Source organism: Motacilla alba, chromosome 4, assembly GCF_015832195.1.
Source record: "Motacilla alba alba isolate MOTALB_02 chromosome 4, Motacilla_alba_V1.0_pri, whole genome shotgun sequence".
Classification (NCBI taxonomy): Eukaryota; Metazoa; Chordata; class Aves; order Passeriformes; family Motacillidae; genus Motacilla; species Motacilla alba.
Genome location: NC_052019.1, coordinates 18,306,347 through 18,329,027, shown reverse-complemented (window position 1 = coordinate 18,329,027; position 22,681 = coordinate 18,306,347). Strand labels below are relative to the sequence as shown.

The window sequence follows — 22,681 nt, the reverse complement described above, 5'->3', positions numbered from 1 at the left end:
CAATGCACTGACTCACAGGGTTTATTATAAGGTCCACTGCAGACAGATGTTTTGGCACTCAGGGCCAACTGGAAGCTACATGGCCATTTTAGAGAAGTGTTAAGCCACAGCTGCAAGTTTATGAGCTGGGCTTTGCAACCTGCTAATTACAGGCACAGCTGAGAGCACATACAGAGGAAGCTCCTATCTGCTGGTGAGTGACCACACAGCTATAGATACAGTATTAAAAAAAAGAAGTGAGTAACAATAAGAAAAGCAACATACAAAAATTTGGGGGAATGAGGATACCTGGTATGTTTCAGTTTGATGAAGTTCAAATATGGGAAATTTAATTTTATGAACTCCAGCAATGAGGAAATAAACATGTATCACTGTAATAAGGGTATTAATCATGGAAGACTGAATGTCCTATTTAAAATGAGCAGGACAAGGTAATAAAGACTATCAGTTGAAAGTGAAACATCACAAATAAGCTGGGTTATCAAAATAACTGATTTTTTTACATGACAGATTGATCTGCATTAGTAGGGGAGAAAAGTGGCATTTGACAAGTAGCACCTGTACATCAAAGCAGACTGCAGTTTATCCTCTCTTTTATTAGATTAAATCAGACTACGTGTACCAAGCCTCAGATATAGAGAAAAAAATCCATTTTCAGAGGATAACAGGCAAAGTTTCCTGTGAGCCTCTGGAGCCTTCCTGGATTCTGCCATGCTTAGATCTCAAAGCTTCATTGGTGGTTCATCTTACTCCACCCTTCTTTCTCCTCATGCTTCCCAGCATTTGGTGCTGTCATTAGTGATTAGGATATGTTTAATGTTCAGGTGACTTAAAGTACTCCTTCATGGCTTATAGCCACCTCCTTCCCACCCTCAGCTAAGATGTAATACTTCTCAACAGATGAAAAGCATGTATGTCTTGTCTGGACTGTGATTTACTTACACCCCCCCCAGAGATGTTTCAGGGTGAGGTATTTTACTTTACCCTGAAGTTAAACAGGAGCAGGCATTTAGATACAGACTTACTTCATTCTGTCTTAGGGAAGAGAGGGATAGGATAACACAGGATTAACATGTGCATTATCTTACTTGTGCTTGGCACAGCCGTAAGTTTTTACTATTCTCAAACTTTCAGGTCCCTCATCACATGGAAGAGGAAGTACAGTCTGCTTTCTGTGATTCCTTCCATGTCCTGACTGCTTTGTAGCTTCAAGGCTGACGCTTTAAATCTTTAACTTCTTTTAGTCTAATTTTCCTCCCCAGAGTCTCTTTCCCCTTTCAGGCTTACCTGTAAAGCACATCAGGAAGTGGTGGTAAGACCACAAGTCTCAATACTTGAATTACTAGCCAGGCATCAGCAAGTATCTGCCTACACACAACTACACATCTGCAGGAAGGAAGGGGTGAAACCACCTTAGATTGAAATCACAACCTGCCCGGCTGTAGCTCACAGTCCCTTGTAAGTAAAAATGCAAAGATACATAACTTGCCAAAAAAAGTCTGTGTCTTAATTGTACATGGCAACTGTACATGGCAACTAAGGGAGCCCAAACACTGTAAAAATCAGGCTAATATAGGAAGCCTCTTATGAGATGAGGGACCTATAACACAGTGTACTGTCTTTATATTTTCCTATGCGCTCAAAGGATATGCATCTGGAATGGTTACACTTTTTCAGCTTATAAAAGCTAACTGTATATTTATTAGTCAATAGAAGTCAGACTAATTCCTGCATCCTGCATCAAAACCATGCTTTAATAATCAAATTACATGTTTAACACCAGCCCATAGAATATAAGCTCTGAAAGGTTCTGATCCAGCCCCCTCAGCTTCCAGTGAAATCCAGAGTCTCATTCAGCCTTGGATTAAACTTAAGAACTGCACACAGCAAAATGGTGTGGGGGGGACAGGGCAGGAGAGCTGCAGCCAGCACACTGGACTGTGTCGTCTGACAGCTTTCCAGGCACAATGTTGAAATGCCCTGAAGGTGTTATAAAGTGATACCATGCTAAGTAAGGACACTAAATGGGTTTCATCTATTCTGACAGTCTCAGATCACCGCAGCTGGAGGGAGGGAAACAAAGTGTCATATGGACAGATCTCTAGGCATCATCCAGTTTGTCTACCTTATTATTTCTTCTGGTTTTTGGTTTTTTAACACAGGCTTGGAAATTTATATTACTTCTTTTTTCTTTATCGTAGTTGAAGATTTACATTCCTCCTCAATGGGGTCATTTGTCATAGATATAGTTTGGGTTCTTATCCTGCAAAAAGCAAAAAACCCCAACAAATCCCATATCATAAGCATTGTTCAGTCCCTCCCAGGGTCAAGCAGTCTCACAGAGCAGGCTATTGCACAGGGAGGAGTCTGTGATGGGCAAACCCCATCTGCCCCTGAAGTGTGTGTGCAGCAGCGGGCCAGCAGCGTGCTGAGCCATGGCTCTGTTCCACAGAGACACTTTCCACGTTTGTTGTTCTTGATTAGAAAAACATCCCAAATTTTAGGATTGACATTTAAGACTGAATAAAGTTCCAGTTTGGTTTTATCAGGGCAAACTTTAAAATAGATTGTCTAATAGTCTTTGTTACTATATTTCCTTTATGAGTGTGAGTGGGAAGAGCATTAAGGAAGGCTATAAATCAAACGCATACTTCTGGTGAGTGCAGGAAATCCTTTATGTTTCATAGAAATAGAAATAAATGTGGATCTGTTCATATTGTCTACATTTTAAACATCACCCGAGGTAGTATTTCTAGAAGCAAAATTATCAGAAGAAATCAAAGGGAAAAAAATCCCCAGTGGTGCCCAAAGCACTAATTAAAAGCCATTGCCTCCTACACATATAAGACAGAAGAGACAAAAAAAAAACCCTGGCCTTTTTGTTTTCTTTTGTTTTTTGGGGGGCTGGGGGATAAAAGAAACACCATGGTGTTGAGATTTAAGACGATTCTCTTAACACTGATGGCATGCCATCATGTCCACTAGAAAATAATCTGCCCTTAGTGACTAATTCCCAACAGAAAACTTGGCTACTTGCCAAAATGTACATATCCCTTCATGTATGCAGGAAATCATTTTCAGCAAACCCAGAGCTGGCCGAGCAGGATGGGAGATTCTGAGCAAGGCCCCATTGATACATTCTATTGGAATGGGTTAAAAGACACTCACAGCAGCATGTTATGGATGACACCAGCGAGAATTTAAATATGCAGCATAATGGTAAAACAATTAATAAGAGCAGTTGCTAACAGTTGCACAACAGAGGAGTGTTTTAAAATTCCTGTGCTCTTTAACAATAATGTGGAGAGACGCTGTGAAGGGGAAGGGGGGGAAAAAGCCTGGCATGGAAGGAACATTCCTTCAGTTCCTCTCAAAAGTTTGAAAAAAACCTCTGGGTAGGAAAATACTATTGAGCAGCCAATTCTTTCCACATTTGGCTAAGCCCAATGCCCAAAATACACAGAACACTACTTCACTTTGAAAGGATTGCAATACTCCTATCTGAGTCATCTGAAAGCAAATAAAATGAGACCTAAACAAATAAACCTAATTGTGCATGGAAACAAATCCAGCTCTCCAGCTTGGCCACGGCTTTGTTTTTGTTAGTTTAAAGCCTACATATGCAGTTTTAGTGGCATCAGGAGTTATACAAATATTGACAACAAATTGCCAAATGTTGTTTTTTTCCCCTTCAGCGCACAGTGTAAAGAAGCTGGGGTAATGCTTCTAGGAACCTTCCCCAGTGCACTGAACCAAATCACAGCTTGATGGGATCCACTCCAGCCTCTTCTCTGAAGAGTAGACACTAATGAGATTGAGGTTGTTGATTGTTATCGTCAGAGACTTTTATTTTTCACTCATGAACTCTGCTGAACACAAATCCAGGCTTTCGAAACGTAGCTCAAATGTTTGCACCATAGCCAGGGCATTGTCACATGCTCTGTCCTCCACCCGGTGATTTGTTGCTAGCTTGTGTCATCCTTAACCTGCTTCTGGTGGTTTGGCCAGGAGAGAAACAAATAATGATGACAACTGAGAAAACCAAGCTGCTCTCTGACATCGTTCTTTTAAAATGCTATTGCTACTTGCTGGCTGTGGAGAAGGGGCAGTCGCCTTGAGATAGAAATCACTCATGAAATCCTGCTGTCATCTGTCAAAGGTAGATTTCCATCAAGTTGGTCTGAATCCTTAGCAGCTTGCTAGGAAAAATGAGAATATGTCAAATCTTGATCTGTCACGAGCCAAAGTTAGAAAAAAGATATCTACATTTGACTTTTAAATGAAGCCCAGACTTTCCTCTCACAGAGAGCCAATAAATTAACACATTTTCTTCCTCTTTACTTCAGGTTCACAAAACACCTACAACTTTTATTATTCTATCTGGATGGATAACAAGATTATCATTTTGCAAAACCATAAATTTTTAGTACCAACAAAAAAGAAAAAGAGGAATTTTAGAACTGGATAAAGATTCTGAGAATTTTTGCACGAAGAAGCCACAGAAATCAGACTCATGTATCCTCCTCAAGAGCCCGACAGTTAAGACACTTATTTACTGGAAAGACTAATTGATACTGCTGTTTCTTATTCATCCAGAGAACTTGCAACTTGGTCTTGTACATCTCAGTGATCACCTAATGATCAGGTGATTGAACACCCTACAATATATTTCTCTTTTTCTCCTTTTCATCAGAAATTGCATTTTACACATAAGAAACTCCCCAAAGAGTTGCATCACAAGTACCGAATTTCCATGAAAAGTTTTAGGGTTTAGTGCTAAGATCCCCAGCAAAAAAAAAGTTCTTAATTAATTGTAAACCTGGTAGCTTTGACTGTTATACTATCCACTCTTCAGTTACTATAGTGTTACCTGCTCCCCATACGCAGGAAGACCTCAGTATATTCAGGAAGCCACATGCAGAAGCATCTGCAAAGGCTTTCTGTACTGCATTGCTTATCATTGCTTATCAGTGCCCCCAAGCACTTGCACAGTAAAGGGTGGATCACTAAATCAGTGAAAGGGATAGCAGAAAGGCATGAGAGCTTGGGGGGTTGTGAGAAAGTGAAGGAAAAAAGATCCTCTCTATTTCACTAACTCTGGACCTTTGTAAAAACCCAACACAATGCTTGGGACTGTTCGTGCTGTGAGCAAACACTGAAATATGACAAGGCATCAAGGCATGTTGTGTTACATGATATTCAGGCAGCTGCTGGGATGGCAGTTTTAATCCACCAACTGGTGCAACGAAACAAATCTGAAATGTAAAAGCTAGATTTCCACCAAAATATTTCATTACTATTACATGCATGTAAGTCAGGGAACTCAGACTACTAATCCCCACAGCTACTCTAAGTCAGCTCTGAAGGACAAAGCAGCAACACAGCTGCACAGACAGGGGCTCAGAAGGTATTCTAGGTTTCAGTTTCCTGACTGAAGTATGCAAAATTTCTCTGTCAATGTTCTGCTGGCATATTTTCTTTGAAATTCGTTGAAGAGGGAAAATACACATTGTTTTTCAGAGGAATGTAAGTATGAAATGACTGTGTACCAACACATGAAGATAGCCAGATATAGCCAAATTTGTGTGAACACCTACTAGTGGAAAGTTTCACCCTGCAGAACAGACCTCAGCAATATGTTTTAGGTCAGAGAAGGAGAAGAGAGCTGAATCTTCTTCGGTCCTTGACTGCAAATTGAGAACCAAGGAGCACATGCCAACCTCAAAACCTGTCCTGCACTTTTAACAGTTCCATGCCCATCCCTCAGAAGCCCCACCAGCCAGTCTGTCAGCACAGAGTTGGTTGGTATAATCCCTCACAGCAACAGAGCCTTGCTTACTCAGCTAAAATACCCTCCAAGTCCCACACCATGGAGGAAGAGGTTGACCTACCCCCAGAAGTCACCCACCAAGGCAGGAGAAAGACATACTTTCAAGTAAAAGAAGAGAGGGAGCAGGTGAGCAGGTTTTGTCTGATTTAGCAAAACACCTGCTCTTCACAGAGATGTCCATTCAAATCACTTTTAAATTTCCCTAGGTTAAAGCAACAGGGAGTAAGTAGAAAGGAAAGCAGCACCTGAAGCTCTCCATAAAACAGGATACATGTGGGTAATAGAACAGTGGATGTAAGGGCACCTCACCAGCTTGCTCTCTCCTCATGTCTTTCACACACTCAACCACTCTTCCTTGGGTTGGGCACCTGCTCATCCACTGAGGCAAGTCAATTAAAACCAAATTTAAACTATAATTATCACTTATTACTACTTCCAGCTGGAACTGTGCAGGGGCACTGAGTGTTGTCCCTCCTGGCCCTCCCTCCCGCCGGCTCCTGCATCCTCCAGGACCCACGATGTGGGGATGTCATCTCCCACCACAGCACACAAACTGCCCACGAGCATGACAAGGCGACTGGCATTTTCCACCCTGGCTACCACTGTGGGTGGTCATGCTGGTGTTTGCATTTGCACGGTTCTGGATGCTGTGGAGTGTACAAACTGTTCCATATGGCATGTGGATGGAGAGAGCCATGCTAGCAGTGCATTACAAAGCTGCATTTATGTTACCATATAGAGCCCCAGTCTGTATGTGTCTTAGCATGCCTATTAGAAGGATAAATGAGAAAAATCCTGCTTCTCTGTTCTTGGAAGTGCAGGAAGAGTGGCTGCTAGCAAGACTGTGCCCTTTACCTTGGGGTTTCTACCTGTCACCCTTCTGCTTGGTATTTGTCACATGCTTAAGTCCCCTAAGGTCTTAATTTTTCATTTAAATAGCTTTTACTTCTTAACTTTCTAGGCTACCTTCTTGTTTAATATCTGATCTTTTCCAGCTAATTAGTTGACTGCTATTTCTGAGACACTGATAAGTTATTTACCTCGCTGAAGTGACTTCGGTTCCTCCCCCCACGCCCCCATCCGCCCCCTGTCTGTCTGGTTTCCCCCTCTAGTCTAGCTGAAGTGACAAACTCTCTCCCCATGCCAAACATTTGTTTTTACAAGGTATTTTTATACCATCACCTCTTCCCTGCATCTCCCCCGCCCACCCACCACAAACATATGCTGTAGTGGGAGGACATACTAGTTTCACATCATTTGCAACGTTAAGGTGACAAATTTCCCCTCCTTCAAGTATTTTTTTTTAAGATCTGGTTTGTAAAATGCAAATGGTAATGGGTTAACTTCACTTTGCTTTTTTTACCCTGTGCATGGTACCGTCCTTCTTCGCTTAGAAGTGGAAGAGAAAACAAAACCCACTTGATTGATATTATTTATGCTATATTAAGATACAAAAATAATGTTGTCTAGATTGATAGATTTCTTTTATTCATCCCGAGAAAGACAGGAATTATGATAATTTCCGAGAAAGTAGGCAAATGTAACCACTTTACTGACTTCATTAGCTGGTCCTGGTATGTTTTTCTCTGTATTAAAATCCACATGCAGTCACATTCATGCAGTAAAAACAACCTCAAGAGCTCTAAGCTTCAGGCTTGGAACCATGGAAAACATGACTGTGGCCTTCATCATACCCAATTAGGGGTACATGTAATCCACAGTGATTCTGGTGTGGTGGATAAATGCCTAAGCCAGCTTGAAAGCAGGCAGGAACAATCTAGTTAAAACAGCACAGAGCCCAAACTGGGCTCAGCCACTCTAAATATTTACCATATTCTGAGCAGGAGGTTGCAGGGGCATGCATAGTACTACAATTGGAGAACTTCCAGTACCTGCATTCACCACTGCAAAGCAAGGTCTGATGTGCTAAACATCCTGGTCATTCTAGCAGCACAGAATGGGCCAAATGAAGACTGTTTATAAAAACACTGAGTTTATGGGGCCAGATGACTGAAAAATGCTTTTTATATGTGCACAGTATCTAATCAGCACACACCATTAGACTTTCTGAAGAGGGATAAAGTCTTATTTCTCATCCTAAGACCAAATTGAATACTATTCCAGAATGTCATCTGCATTTTTAATTCCCTTTTTATGCAGAACTTTTAGTGCAGCACGAAACAACAACAAAAGAGTATACATCAATAATGCATCCTTGTTAATTTAATCTTGTGACTTTGTCTCATATAAGAAGGGCAAAGAAAGATACATTTGAAAAACAAAACAGTGTAGGTCAACTCACTGCCAGCAGCAGAGGAACAAAATGGGAAAGTACTAAACAGTGAAATTTATTTATACTGTGCAGCAACAGGCTCCAGAGGACAAAGTGTTAGCAGAAGGAGTCACTCATAGCACATGCAAAGCTTCTCTCAAGTCAAACAGATACGGCTGTCACTGTGGGAAGCCAAGGAGCAGAGAGAATGAAAGAGAGAGGAAAAAACCCTCTCCACAGACTGAAAACAATTGTAGTTACGGGACTCAGAGTAGAATATGAGTAGTGCCTTCAGTTTCACAGTGGTTCTAGCAAAGTCATCTGGGGGAAATGTCTGCAGCAAACCACCAGGACTGAGCAAATGGGAACAAGCAAGTTTCTCAGTAAAGTGTGTGGAAGTTGGAAGGAACTGGTTGTCTGTTCCAAGAATTTTCAGATTGCCCCCTTCCGTATGTCAAAGAAAAATGAATTTTGGACCACCAGGCCATCAGGGAGGAGCCACTCACCCCAGTTGTCTGGGGATAGTCTGGCAAGGAAGAGCCATCCTCCAATCATTCTGGAGCTATCAGCCTCCAGAGCTCTGCTGGAAATAGTTCAAGGCTGTGCAGTTCTTTTGGCCCTTAACTCATTGCCAAACCCCTGGCACGTACTCAGAAGCAGGTGATATTTATTGGGCAGCATGTTCTTTTCTAGAAAAACAACATGGAATCCTTGCATTAACACCCTCCTGTTGGCTGAAGATAGAGCCCTTTTCTGTATGCCCTTGCAGATTAAAGGTCACCTCTGTGTCTCAAAAGCAGCATCCAAAGATGCATCTGCTGGTCCATGAGGAAAATATGCACACATATGAAGAGATTACTTTTCTCCCTTCTGGGTCACTGGACATTTTCCTGTATCAGACAATATCTGAACATTCACTCAGCAGCTGGACATGGCACAACCTAGCCTGAACCTATTCTCACTAGTGACAATCTACACAATATTTCACTTTTCCCATTTCTCTCCCCTCAAAAGCAGCAGTAGAAAAGAGAAATGTATCTTTGGGACTGATCTTTTGTCATCAGTCACGGATCTTCTTGCCTCCTAAAAATAAGACAAATGTATTTTTCTACTCAAGTGACTACAGCTCATGTGTACCTACCTGAGCTAGCCACACAGTGGCCTGCTCAGGTCCTGTTACCAATGTAACTGCATCAGCATGAGCTTGGCACCAGCTGTAGAAACCATCTTTGCAGTGAAGGAAATGGTTGGTTGAGCAGCCACAGCAGTACCAAACACAGTGTAGGCTATATGGACAGTAGCATCCAAAACCTGGCTCGAATACATCTGCAAACACAGGCATTAGCCTGTCCTTCTTAATGTTTTCAAAATGTTCAGAGATTTTGGGTGAAAGATGCTGCTTCAGCACAAAAGCATTCCCAGAGCAGTAAACATACTTGGCTGGACCACTGCCTTTGTTTGAGCTCTGATTTGCTTCAAGTAAATGCAGTCATTTATTGCATGTTTCACCTTCTTGTGGAACAGCTGCTGTCTGCAAGGAGCCAAATAGCAGACGGACTCTCAGTCCTCCTGAGATACCTCTGGCTAGCAGCATGCATAGCTTTCCTCAGAGGCCAGCATGTCACTGAACAGTTGGTTTACTCTAAAATACCGCATGCTGTAGGTGTTTCCAGCTGCCTCATGAGGTATTTGTGTCAAAACTCACATTTCTGAGGTGCCTGTGTCATCTGAGACATATTTTATACCCACCCCAGGAGCAATATGTTCCTGTTAAAGCAGTTCCTTCCATCACAAACCAGAAAATTTAGAGAGAAATGACCAGCTTTTCAGGGAAGGCCCGAAGTAGGGTGGAGGCAGAGGCTTTGAGAGTTTGTAACACTGCTTATCTTATGAAGAGAACATCTCTTTGGGAACAGGGAAGGATATGAAGAGAATTATAAATAGAGAAACACCACAAGGAAGTCAAAGGGTGCTGGACAGTCAGGACATGCACAATGAACAAAATGCAAACACTGGCTGGAAAAGCACTGAGGAATTCACATTTCATTCAAAACACAGTAAGCCAATAAAAATATTCAAAAGCAAAAGTAGATATGGTAGGAGCCAAAGGAATTTTTGCTGTAGGACTGTCAGAGGCCTGAATGGAAAGTACAGAAAGCAGGACTACTGCAGGCTGTAGGAATTTGGCTGCAAGAAGTCCTGTCTGAATCATGCTGCTCATCACATAGGGGGCAGTGTTAGAGATGAAGTCTGAGGGCATCGTGAAGCTGCAAAAGAGAGAGAAGCTGGAGCAACCTTTGAAATACACAACACACATTGCTCCTCCAAAATATGGAATAGGTTAAGGTAATGCCTAGATTCTGTATAATGTACTTTTGGAGAAGGCGAGCCAGACTCTTACTGGTTTAGACATCTGTGGAGTTTGGTTACTTTCACTGTCTGCAAAAGAGCTGCTCTCAGTTTACACCAGCTTAAGCCTTGCACCCCCACTCTGCACTCAGTATTACCCATCTTAGATTTAACCATGTAACAGCTTCAAGAAAGAGGAGAAAGTCATGCCAATCCAGACAGGAATTCCTCTGTGCTCCATCCCACTCAGAGAAGTTTTGGATATCACAAACAGATAATGACAGATGGTGGCACACAGAGACCCCTGTGCTAACCTAAAGCCCAGCAGCTGAGGGCCTCCCTATGTATCTGAGAAGGTGGGCTCACATCTATTCCTCCATTTCAGCTTTCCAAAGTTCAAGGAGAGGGAGCTGGGGGTTGATGACTGCTTGGTTTTTTTAATCTTTAGCCAAACTGTTTTCTTTTATTTTAACATGCTGTATTTGCCTGGCCAGTTTAGTAAAGATACAGCTTTCTTCACCCACCCCTGCCACTGAACTGCCTCAGCCAGCTTGCCCCCTCTAAAATAAAACAGAAAAGAAATATCACTACCTTTTATTCAAGGCTGAACAGTAGGAGCTGCTTCCACACAAGCAAGATACACTCAAATAGGCAAACCATATCTGGTCTATGTACAAGCAGAAGCTCCCCATTGTCCCTGGGCTCTGCACCTGAGGAGTCATTTGCCTCAGTGCAATGCAGAAAACAGTTCTTGCACTTGCATCACACTGCCTGTAAGAACACAGCCTGCTCCAGGACTCACACTACCAAGCTGAGCTCCAAGAAGTGGGGACAAAGCAGAGCACACTTAAGGAGCTCATGTGATGAACAACAAACAGAAGTGTGATTGTGGCTACAGGGAAACTGAGGACTCTCTATTCCTGTGTGTATCTACGTGTTCAAGAAAAAGCTGTTACTCTTCTTAACAGGCAGTATTCAGTGACTGACTTGAGGATCACCCTCTCTTTAGATAAGTACATAACATGAAGTGTTAATAGGCAGCAAGAAGTGTGGGCAGAGAGCAAATGTGGCCAGCAACCATGGCCACTCATGTAGTCTGTACAAATCTGGTGCACCAAGAAATGTGTAAAAGTGACAACAGCTTTAGCAGGAGAGGATTGATTACCCAAAGGCAAGTAAGGTGATCTTGCCATTGGTACACTCTACAGGCACATGGAAGACTACCAGGGACTAAAACTTGGATCCTTTGCATCCCCATGAGTGTTGTAAACACCTCACGATTGGCTAGTTTTGGGGAGGGAACACACATTTCCATATCTTTGCACAACAAAACCTTCAAAAGATTTGTTTTCATCTCTGTGTAAAGAAAGGAACATAATTTTAAACCTCAGAATTTCAAGGAACAGAACGATTGTTTACGACACATGTTTGTAAAGAAAATAGTGCAGTTACGTCAAAGTTCGTAATTTACCCTTACAGTACAAAGGTAAAGAGCCTTCAAACTAGATTATTGAACTGAGAGCCAACGACAGCTACATTTTAACCTCGCATTCAAAAAAAAAACCCCAAAAATTTAACCATAACTATAAGGAGGCCTACTTGCCCCATCTACTGGCCATTGGGAAGACTGGATTTACACTGCAATTAAAAGCATTACCACCGGGGCCACAATTCAGTCAGTTCTCAGGTTATCAATCCTAAATTTAAACACATGTATAAGTGCCACTGAGGGTACTAAGCACAGAAATGCTCTACCGAACTGGAGCCTGAGGACAATTATTTAGTGTGGCAGAAATAGAAATAACAAAGAAAGAGAAAAATGTATTATGTTCAAAGGAAATACTCGGGCAGTCTATTCAGTAACACTAGTTTGTTAACCTTGAAAAATTAAATAAATATGCCTTCTTTTGTTCTGAATTAGGCCAAGGTAAATTAATGCTGTAAGATAGCAGCCTGCAGAACCCTCGTCACAAAGCAGTCATATATACTGCAGCTCAGTAAGGTCATCACAAGGTTACCATGCCCTCTTATGGATTTTTAAAATAAGCATTTGTGTAACAAATAGTTAGATAGCAAGTTAGGTTCCCCAAAGGCCTGGTAACCTTGTATTTTTCTTCTCTGCACGCAGTGAATCCATCCTTCTGAAGTGGGTCTATTCCTTTGAAGAACAGGCTAATGTCTAAAGGGAAAACAAAGTTTGGCTTGACTTGATTAGACCTTTTACACTACCCTAGGAGGACCACTTGCTGGATTTCTCTCTTTTAGCACATGCCTCACTCTCATCACATTCTTCAAGGGCAGTGCCTGTGCTATTACTGTAGCATCCCTCTGCTCCATGACTCCCCTTGCTGGTTGCAGGTTCAGTCAGATGTATCTAGAGAAAAGCTGCAGCCAAGGGTAAGACCATCAAATACCCTGGCAGCAAGCTTTCCACCAGGTAACCCAACATACCTGCAAGCTGAGGTCTTACCCACAGCCATCCTCTCTCCATGTGCCCCCAGCAAGCCTCTGACAGCCTGCTTCAGCAGATACTCAGTATGCAACTCTATTTCCTGCAAGGCACACAAGCCTGCTGCTCAAAGGACTTCTGGATCTTGTAGATTCTAAGCAGAAACAGGACTATCAGCATGTCTATCTAGGTTCAGGCATGAAAGCTCAGAGATGAGTTATTGTCACACCACAACAGAGAATGATGAACCATCTTCTTCAGCAAGCAGAGTTCAACATTGTCGTCAGGAAGTACAGGTGCAACCTTCTCTTTTGAGGAGCTATGACCCTAGTTACCCAGGAAACTCTGTAAGAATAAACTGGCCACAGCAGGGAATAGACTGTAGAGGAGGAGGGGGAACAGCATGCTATCCCCACCGAGGCTCATTCAACTCAGGGGATAAATCTGAGAAGCAATTATGACTACATTTAAATATATCATTTCTATACCAGACAGGGAAAGAAATCTTTGGCAGTAGGCCTAGACCTGGTGGTAAACCAAATGATGTGTTGTACATGAAATTTCATAAAGTACATGCACTACTCTGAGGATCATCACAATAGGTTTACTTAGCCTCCTTTCAGAAGTATATTTCAGGATGAGTTTTGCCTTAAGGGGATGGTGAAATGTTTCAGAAATCACTCGAGTCCAAACTCTATAACACAAAAAAAAAAAAATTGGACAACAGTGCCTTGGTGCAAATGCTTGCACAACCTCACAATTACAGTGTAAGCTGGGATCCAGCATTTCTAGATGACATTCCTAGAGGTCATGAAAAGGGCCAAGAGATTTTTCAGCTGAAGCATGTAATTTCTAACATCCCAATAATCTAGGGACTGAGGTAAAAGACATACTGTCAGTGTCCAGAAGTATCTGCAAGGAAACCCACTGAGGACAGGTCCTGAGGGCTCTCTGAGTTCTCTGAGCATCACAAGCCTGCTGAGAGGTTCCTCACAGGCACACAGCCACTTGGCATACCTCCACTGGACATCAGGGGAAGCAAACAGCTGACAGCTAAGGTGTCACTTGGGACAGTGCACAGAGATGAGGACTACAGGCAGTGCCCAGAACTGCCTTCAGTGCAAGCTGGTTTCCTCAAGAGCAGGTGTTTTGGGAGTCCTGTATCTAAGCTCACCTGACTTCCTCAATAATTCCTCATCTGCAAGGGATAAGTAGCACCACCTAAGAGTACTTCAATTCTTCTGCCTATAAAACACTAAGCAGTAGAAGAAAGACCAGCACTTACAACTGAGAAAACAGGTGCCAACTCTGCCTGGGCTTGTGAATTCACGCACAAGTCTCCGTGCATGAAAACCCACCCAGAGAAATGTAACTCCCAATAGCTCAGGATTCCTCTCTCCTGAGAGGATGCACAGCATTTAGCTCCCTGAGCTTCAATCCTGCTGTGCTGGGAGGACCCCCTGAGAGCAACTGGTCATGTGGAAGCTGCTAGAAAAGGAGCCATAGCAGACAGCTGTGAAAGAGGCAACCCTGCTGAAGAAAGACACTGAAAGGATGCCGGCCCATTTTTAATGGCCACAGATTAGTACTGCTCTCAAAAACAACCTCCACAGACAAGAGTCAGACTTCATTCATTCTCTAGTCCCTCATGGCAGACACCTCTGACAGACTAAGTTCTGGCTTATTAGGCTGGGAAAACCCACTCTGTTCCCTATGGAAAACCAGATTTAGACATCTGACTTACATCATGGGCCCAAAGCTTATTTTGTCAATCCAAGCTGATAAATAATCCTGAAACTGGCAAAAGCAAATGTTTGGCAAGACCTTTGAATATAAACCAGGGTCTAACTGAAAGCTACAATGATGACTGCAAATAAATCATTTATTCTTTCTTTCACTGTTGCCATCACTGTCCATGAGACAATCCTTATCCCACAACTTTCCATCTCTGCCCCATTTTCAGTGCTCAGAAACAATCCTCAATTCTTATTTACATTGCACCTGACAGATTGAGGACCCTTTTTTTTTCTTTTTGCAAAATAAGGTGAATGAAACATACTTATTCCTTGTTGTGAATAACTGCATAATTAATTACATTAGTTACATACAATACCTTTGAGGGGGAAAAATAGCACTATTCTTTAAAAGAATTTTATTGCTTACTTAACAGAACTAAATTCAATTTGTCTTTCCTTTTAACTTTTTCCTGGGAAGAACGCCTACATTCTCCAGCTGTGAACTTAGGTTACTGCTCTGTTTTGGGGGTTTTGTTTCATTTTTTTCGTTTACTAATAAGAATAATGCACAAGAAGAAGACAAAAACAGGGCTCTCTAGAAACTGAATCACATATTTTATATCAAAAGAAAATGTGTTTCACTGGAAAATAAGCCAAATGAGAAAATGCCAAATGAGAAGTTTCACTCTACATCTGGACCCTTGGAAGCAGACAGTTATCCAGCTGACTAGTCCCTGTTTGGGGGGCTCTTCTGGAGTGCAGGGGTAACTATATCTTTAGCAACAGACATACTAAAATTCAAGACAAAAGAAACATGCAAAGCAACTTCTTGCTACTACCACAAGCATTAAAAATATTCTTAAAAACGTCACTCACTCACCAAGAAACAAACATCAGAAGCAACTGGAAATCACTGTTTTGCTCAGCTCTGCTCTGACACTGTTGCTTTCCACCTCCTTGCAGAAGTCAGGCAGCAGCTTTCCAAGCACCACCTGCATCAGGCCACACTGTAATGTCCCACAGGCTCAGCCAGCTCACTTTGACATAAAACTAGGCACAGGTGCTGGAATCAGCCCAGGGGCTGAGTACCAGCTGGCACATCTGAAATGATTTCCAGTCCAAGGGAAATGAGACAGGAGTGTTTGGAAAGACCTTGTGTGTAGAGACTTTCCAAATGTTAGTAGCCCTCCTTTAGAGAACTAGAAATACTGACTAGGCTGAAGAGCAATAGATGGTGTGGACTGTTTGAGGTGTACTGGGGGGATAATTCTCTTCTTGTTGTGGACTGGGCTGGGCTGAGCAGCCCCCGTTCCTTTGGTGGTGAGCTTGCAACAACATGACTGTGGCTCTTGCTTTGCTGGGTGCACAGAAATGTGACTACCACTCATGTCCCACTGCATGGTTGCCTTCCCACTGCCAAAGCCCTTCTGGCAGTGAGGCTTCAAAAGGGAGTATGGCTGACCAGCTCACCCAAAAATAGCTCCTCGCTTCCCCTCTTCAAACACCTCTTAGAAAGCCTGTTCCATCCATACTCTCACTAGGAGCCCATTCCCTCATCTGCAGCGGGAAAAGCAAATAGAGCTCTCTAGATTTTCTTTGCTTTGAATGAGAATGCACAGAAAAGGGACAAAGGTGAATCCTTGAATCACCTTAAGGATGTTTTTTCTCCAGGACAGGCATGTTAAGTCCAGAGATATCAATACCATAGTCCCTGGTATATTCTAACAAGCTTTGCACCAACACAGATGATGATAGTTCCACCTACACTTCAGACAGGTACTGATTCTGCAGTCCTCCCAGATATAATGATCTTGTGTACTGACTTACCTAAGCTTGAGGAACTAGCTACAAGACAGCACATAATCCTGAGACACCTTCACACCAAATAATCCTTAGCACCTTGATCTGACTCCAGAGTTAGCCCTGCTTTGAGCACGGAATTGGATTAGATGACCTCCAAGTGTCCTTTCCAGTGTATAGTCTGTGATTTTGTGATACGACTGCTTTTGAGACAGCACATCTGTGAAGAAACAATGGAAAGACCTCAGATTTGGGATTGGGGGTTCAATTAGAATTAACATAATCCTGGCAAAGATTTGATGACTCTTGTGATCAATGCAATGCAAACACAGTGGAAAAACACTGGATATATGCCTAACATTCAGAGGAGACTTGTGGGATTATGCTTTCACTTCGTTTGAGGCAAGGATATATTTTCCTGTGTATAATTCCTCTTCAGAGGAATTTCCCTATCACTTTCTACAACAGCAAATATACAGCAACATTGTACTAAACATAATATCTCCCCATAAATCCAGAATCTGCAAATATAAGTGCATGTATTCCTTATTGTATATGAAGTATCTCTGCGATGTTTTCTACAATGATACAAGATGGTAAAGCCATGAGAATGATGAGGAAGACTTTCAACATAACAGCTAGCATTCAACAGAGAAATATTCATAAGAAGCTGTCCATAAAGTATACATACTTGGAATATGCAGATGATTTTAAGGACTGTCCCCTGCTGTGTTTCAGGAAGAGAAGTTTAATGATAACAGGATAGTCAACACATTAACTAAAACTAGAGAGCAGAGGGTATGACTCCTATGTCTATCCAGATAAAATTAGCAAAGCAGACACAAATATTATCATACCTCTTGTATACACTAGAGGTATGATTTCATAAGTGTTTCATACACAAAAGAGGCTATTTATCCAGAACACAGTCCTGAAAATTCCAGAAGTTATTTTCAGATAGTTGGGATCTGATAGCCCTGTTTAGGATCTATTTCAGGACAGAGTGAAGAAGATCGCTATACTGTAAGTAGGGACTACAAATTTTTCCTTGATTTATCTCAAAAACTGATGAGGAGACAAAATTGCTGACTCCTGAAAGAATTAAGTGGTTGAAGCCTCCTATCTGCTGTAGATATTTGCCCTAAGAGCCATGTTCCTAAGCAAGGCAGTCCTAAACGTCTCTTTGGAATGAAACTGGTTTTGTGGCTATGCATTTCTGTACTACCAGCAGACCACTTAACATGGGCTCTTCTGGTACTGGAACTGTCTGCCTGCAAACATAGGTAGAAAAAAATAATCTAGAATAGGAGAAACTTTCCATAGATTTAGGGCTAGAATTAGAACTTGATTGTGAAGATTCATGGTAGTTTCAACAGAAAGTTGCATGCCAACTTATTTTGTCTTGGAAGACAGAAAATAACACGAACAAAACATCTATTGCTCTTCTGAGACTTAGAGATGATCAGAATTTTAGCTAGACCATGCCATCACAGGAATATTCCTGAAAAAGGATGGGCAGAGGGACTGATGGTAAATAGGACATGAAATGGGATAAAGACATCTTTAGAGTTTCTAGGATCCAGCAGGGCATACAGATCATAATCCAAGTAGATCCCAAAGGATGTTACACTTCACGAACGAATCACAAAGTGCCATCAGCATCACTCAACTAAAACTGGTGGCACAATTGAAAAATTATATTTTTACCTTTATCTGTGTCTCTTCTGTGATTCCAAAGAAGTGAAGCAAAGGGAAACTTATGTTCTTCAAAGCAGTCATTATCTGGTTGTCATGCCTGCCTTGTCAGAGCCTTTCTAAGCAATAGGCACCCAAAGACCTGTGGAAACCAGAACTGGGTGTGAATGCTTTTGCACCCTCCTAAATAATTTTGCTAATGAATGCAGATGTGACAATTCACTTAATCACATTTTGTCAATTGGACTTGATCACTGCCTTTCCTCTTCTTCAAGTCCGGCGAGTGATGGTTTTTCTGACTAAATAAATCCATCCTTGTGCTCTTGTACTATTTATGGCAATTTTCTATTAGCCAAGCCCGGTTCTTATGAGTCAATAATCAGTGACAAAAGACAGGATGATTATTAACTTCTGAGCTTTTGAAATAAACTGGTATCAGCAAACATCTCTCTTTCCTGCCTGGAGTGGGGAGGCAGGTCACTCTCCGATGTTTAGGTACTTCTAACAGAATGGTTAATTTTGTGTTCATCAAAATGCATTTAAACAGATGGAGTATGAGAATGTCCAGGTACTTCCTTGGAAAACATCTGTCTACCTGTTCTTCTTTCCAGAAAAGTACACAAGAATCACAGCAAACTGTGACATAAAGAAAAGTGGGGACAGTGAAAAGTCCTGAAGTAGAATATGTCAAAGTATTACTTGTACTACCTAATCAGGTAACCAGCTTGTCAACCTGACAAAAATTCAGGGGATATATTCCCTCTGGACTTTAGCAAAGCATTTGGAATGATGTCATGAGGGAAACAATTAGTAGCTGCAAGAACTGTAAGCCAAGCATGAAAGTAGCTAAAAGCAGAAATGACAAACAGGAAGTCATCGGCCTGGATGGATTTTACTGGTGGCATTCCTCAAAAGACTGTCCCAGGATAAATTTAACATAACTGTTTGGCACGAAAATTGAAGTATACTAATGAAATTTTCTGATTAAACAACTTGAGAGGCCTGTCAGAGCAAAAGAATAGCTGGAATAGTAGTTAGGGGACAAAATTTAACTGCTAAGTGCAATAAGAAATAAGATTTTGCAATGAACCAAAAGCTTGCCAACTGAAAGCAACCAGGAAGAACTCTGAGACATAGTGCTAGGATTGCCAGACTTCATGCATGGGAAGGTGTCCCTCAGATCCTCAGAGTTCCTTACAGGCTTCTTCATTTAGTAGTGTTGCTGGCATTGTTGCTTTGATCCAGAAGCACAGAGAGGTAGGCAGGCAGGCAGCAGAGGCCACAAAATCACACAACCCATTATCTGTATGTATGTTAAAAACATACAGAACATACAAGGAGTAGAAGTGTCCCAAAGGCTCTTAGGTAGGACATGGGATTTTGGATTGAATCATAAGAAATTCTTTGTTATATGGAACATCCAGCAAACCCACATCAGCCACTCACAGGATAACTCTAAGAACCAGAGGAAGACAGAAGCAGACAGTGAAGATACTAAGATTAGCTGCTTTCCAGGCTTCAGAGGACTCCTAATGGTACTGTTCATCCAGAAATGGCACAAGTTACAGTTCTTGTATGAACCTTCCTCACATCTGTAGGTATGAGGAATTATGGGTGGCCTGCCACAATCACTGGCACCCAAAAATTCATATAGAATAGATAAGGGAGCAAATACTTCTGGTTATATCCATAGTGGTTTCTCTTCAGAGTGGAAGAACACATTCCTAGACTGCGCCTGAGCCATTCATTTGTGGATTGCTGAGAACTCCTCCCACAGGAATTTCGGAAGCAAAGGGAACACCTTCCTCCCCTATCTTGACTGGCATTGCTGATACTCACCTTTCTGAGTTATGGAAAGAAGCTGATAGGAGGCACCTCTCCCTGTGACCTGGAACCTGAAAGACACTTTTCAGCATGAGGTCCTTTCCACCACAAATGATTCCATGATGTTTGGCCTCTTAAGGTAGGCTAGAGCAAAGGACAGCTATACAATTCCTCCTCCGATGCTCTCTTCTCATGATAACCTTTGTCTTGCTTAGGAACTTTCTAAAGAAAGGTTTACTTCCAATCTGCTGGGGAGGAAACAGAAAAGGGGTCAAGAGGTATCCCAATTTGCTCTGTGAGCTGCAGAGCCTACAATGGCTGTATATGCCAACGGATTTATGTCCCATGTTCCTCATGCTCTCACTCAACTGAATTCTGTTTCCTCTTCATATCCACCACTCCACTTCCAAGTGTTCCTCAGGGGCTACAGGAGGAACACTCTTCCCAGCAGTATCTCAAGTTCTTTCTCATCTCCTTTCATTGTGCCCCAATCTCCCCCACTTAGCACCTGTAACTCTTAGAAGGATTACTGTTGCTTTTTTGGCATGCCAAGGTCAGAAGGGAGGACCCATTGTTACAGAAAATAAGGTAAATAGCAGCTCAAAACATTGAAAATTGGTGAATCTCAAAAAATTGCTGAGGCAGCTGGACCACCAAAAAAAGCTGACCAATTTTCTGCTTTTTTTGTACATCTGTACAAAACATTCCTGTTGGGTTGAATTTCAACTCACTTATATTTGCAGTTCTTCCGAAAAATATTAGTATTGTGAAAAACAGATGAGTTTTCTGTTTGCCTCCCAAAATATAAAATTTCCATTTTTGGAACATAGTATTTTACCAGTTTGAAGATCTGAGAAATTTCATTGTTATTTTCTTTTGAAAAAGATTCTTCAAAACATGTTAAATTTCTGGAACCAAAATATCTGATTCTCACACAAATTCAGACCAATTTTTCCTAACCTTGAAGAAAACTAATCAGACAAGAAAAGAAATGTTCTCTAGAGCATCAAAAAACCCCACACTCCTGTATTTACCTTCAATTGCAAAGAAGGGGAGCACTACTTATGGCTATTTTACAGATGGAACTGAAGCTCAAAGGCTAAATTACTTACCTGCTGCCAGACAAAAGCGTGATGGAATATGGAACTTACTACAACAGTCCTGTTCTCCAAGCCAGTGTCTTAAACACTGCACCATTTTTCCTGCAAGGCCCACACAGTCTGCACGATGGAGAGACAGACCTCGGATCACAGTCCAACCTAAGCTTTGACCTGAACTTTGTGTTTTGCTCTCACCTGTTGCAAATTGTCCACATAGAAACAATGTATATTCCACAGTACTTTCTCAGAAGCTGGAGAATAATTTCCTTCCACTAGCAAACATACTTTTTGGGTTGTGTGGAACAACAGAAAAAGCCAATACAGCTTTTCATTTACTGCTGCATCTGCATGTTAACATGAAGGTCAGTAGGAATGTACACAATAGAAAGAAAATGAGTAGTTAATTATTGCTAGACTGCAAGAAAGGAAAACACATGCTTTAATTTGGTTTAGAAAAGAGCAAAACATGAGAACTGCTTCTTCTGGGCTGTTTTTTCATAGGAGGCCATACATAGAGTAAAATTCACAATAACTGGAAGCTATTTGATGTGCTTTGAGTATCTTAGATAAAAAATCCCCTCTCATCATTTTGAATAATCTCAATTAATATTACAATATTCAAAAAGAAAAATACCACTTGATTTTTTCAAAATCATGTGAGATTTTTCTTGCTGAATATTATACTCATTTATTAAGATTGTTCCTTCTCCCACATGTGTATAATACGGCAATTTGCCCATATCTTTTGCCATATTTACTCCTTCTCAAGTGTTTGTACTTGAGGGTTTCATTGCATCGTCAACAATCTGCAGTGCTTCAAAACTAAGCTGTGTTTAGACCAAAATGCTAGGTTTGCTCTTTATGGAACAAGTTTTAATAATTTCAAAACATCAGCATGCAACAGGCCAAAACCTAGTACAACCAGTTTCTCCTGGGACATTAAACCACTGTTTAAAACTTTCCCTCAGTCCTTCAAGGGCTGAAGGTATATTTGTTCACCATCCAGCTATATTAAATAAGCAAAATGCATTCATGTAACAGGGTAGAGACAACTGCTTTAAAATATTCTAAGAAGGCATTTTTATCAAAACAATCAGAACAACTTGACCAAAACTAGGAAATTTAGTTGTTCTGCACAATGCAGGCCTAGTCCCTCCCAGTCACCAAATTAATAGTAGTTGGAGGTTATGAAAGTAGTGAAGAACTCTTCCCAAGCAAGGTAAGAGTCCTGGAGAGCACAGTTTACTACAATGAACTTCACCTGTCACTGGGTACCTGGAAGAGGATGCTTACGTCAGGCATCCATGAGGAGAACAAAGCCTTGTCTCAAAGCCAGCTGCAGGACTAGAACCTAACACATGAGAATTGGGCAAGCCTCCAGGCAACTGGCACATGCCAGAGCAATCAGAACTTTTCAGTGTAAATTCTGGATAATTATTGCAGTATGTACCTTGTTGGCTTCACAGTTTTATCCAGACAGAATAGCAAAAATCTGAAAAAGACATTCACTATCTTAATGCTTTAAAGCCACGGTCCATCAGCCCACTTCATTAGGTGGAACATGAGTGGGAAGTGATGCTCATTAATACCAATGTACACCATTTTTAGATTTTAGATTCACTTCAG

General features: G+C 41.5%; 1 long non-coding RNA gene across 3 annotated transcripts; it reads right to left on the bottom strand.

Annotated features, from left to right (window-relative positions):
- Positions 1-219: 219 nt before the first annotated feature.
- LOC119700825 lies at positions 220-21,670 on the bottom strand. Of its 3 annotated transcripts, XR_005256892.1 has the most exons (4): positions 19,971-21,670; positions 18,144-18,273; positions 15,517-16,656; positions 220-4,199 (listed from the first exon to the last, which is right to left on the bottom strand). It is a non-coding gene; the product is annotated as an uncharacterized LOC119700825 (long non-coding RNA). The 3 variants fall into 3 exon arrangements; XR_005256893.1 differs by lacking the exon at positions 15,517-16,656; XR_005256891.1 differs by lacking the exon at positions 220-4,199 and having other exon boundaries at positions 14,023-16,656.
- Between the last annotated feature and the right edge of the window lie 1,011 nt (positions 21,671-22,681).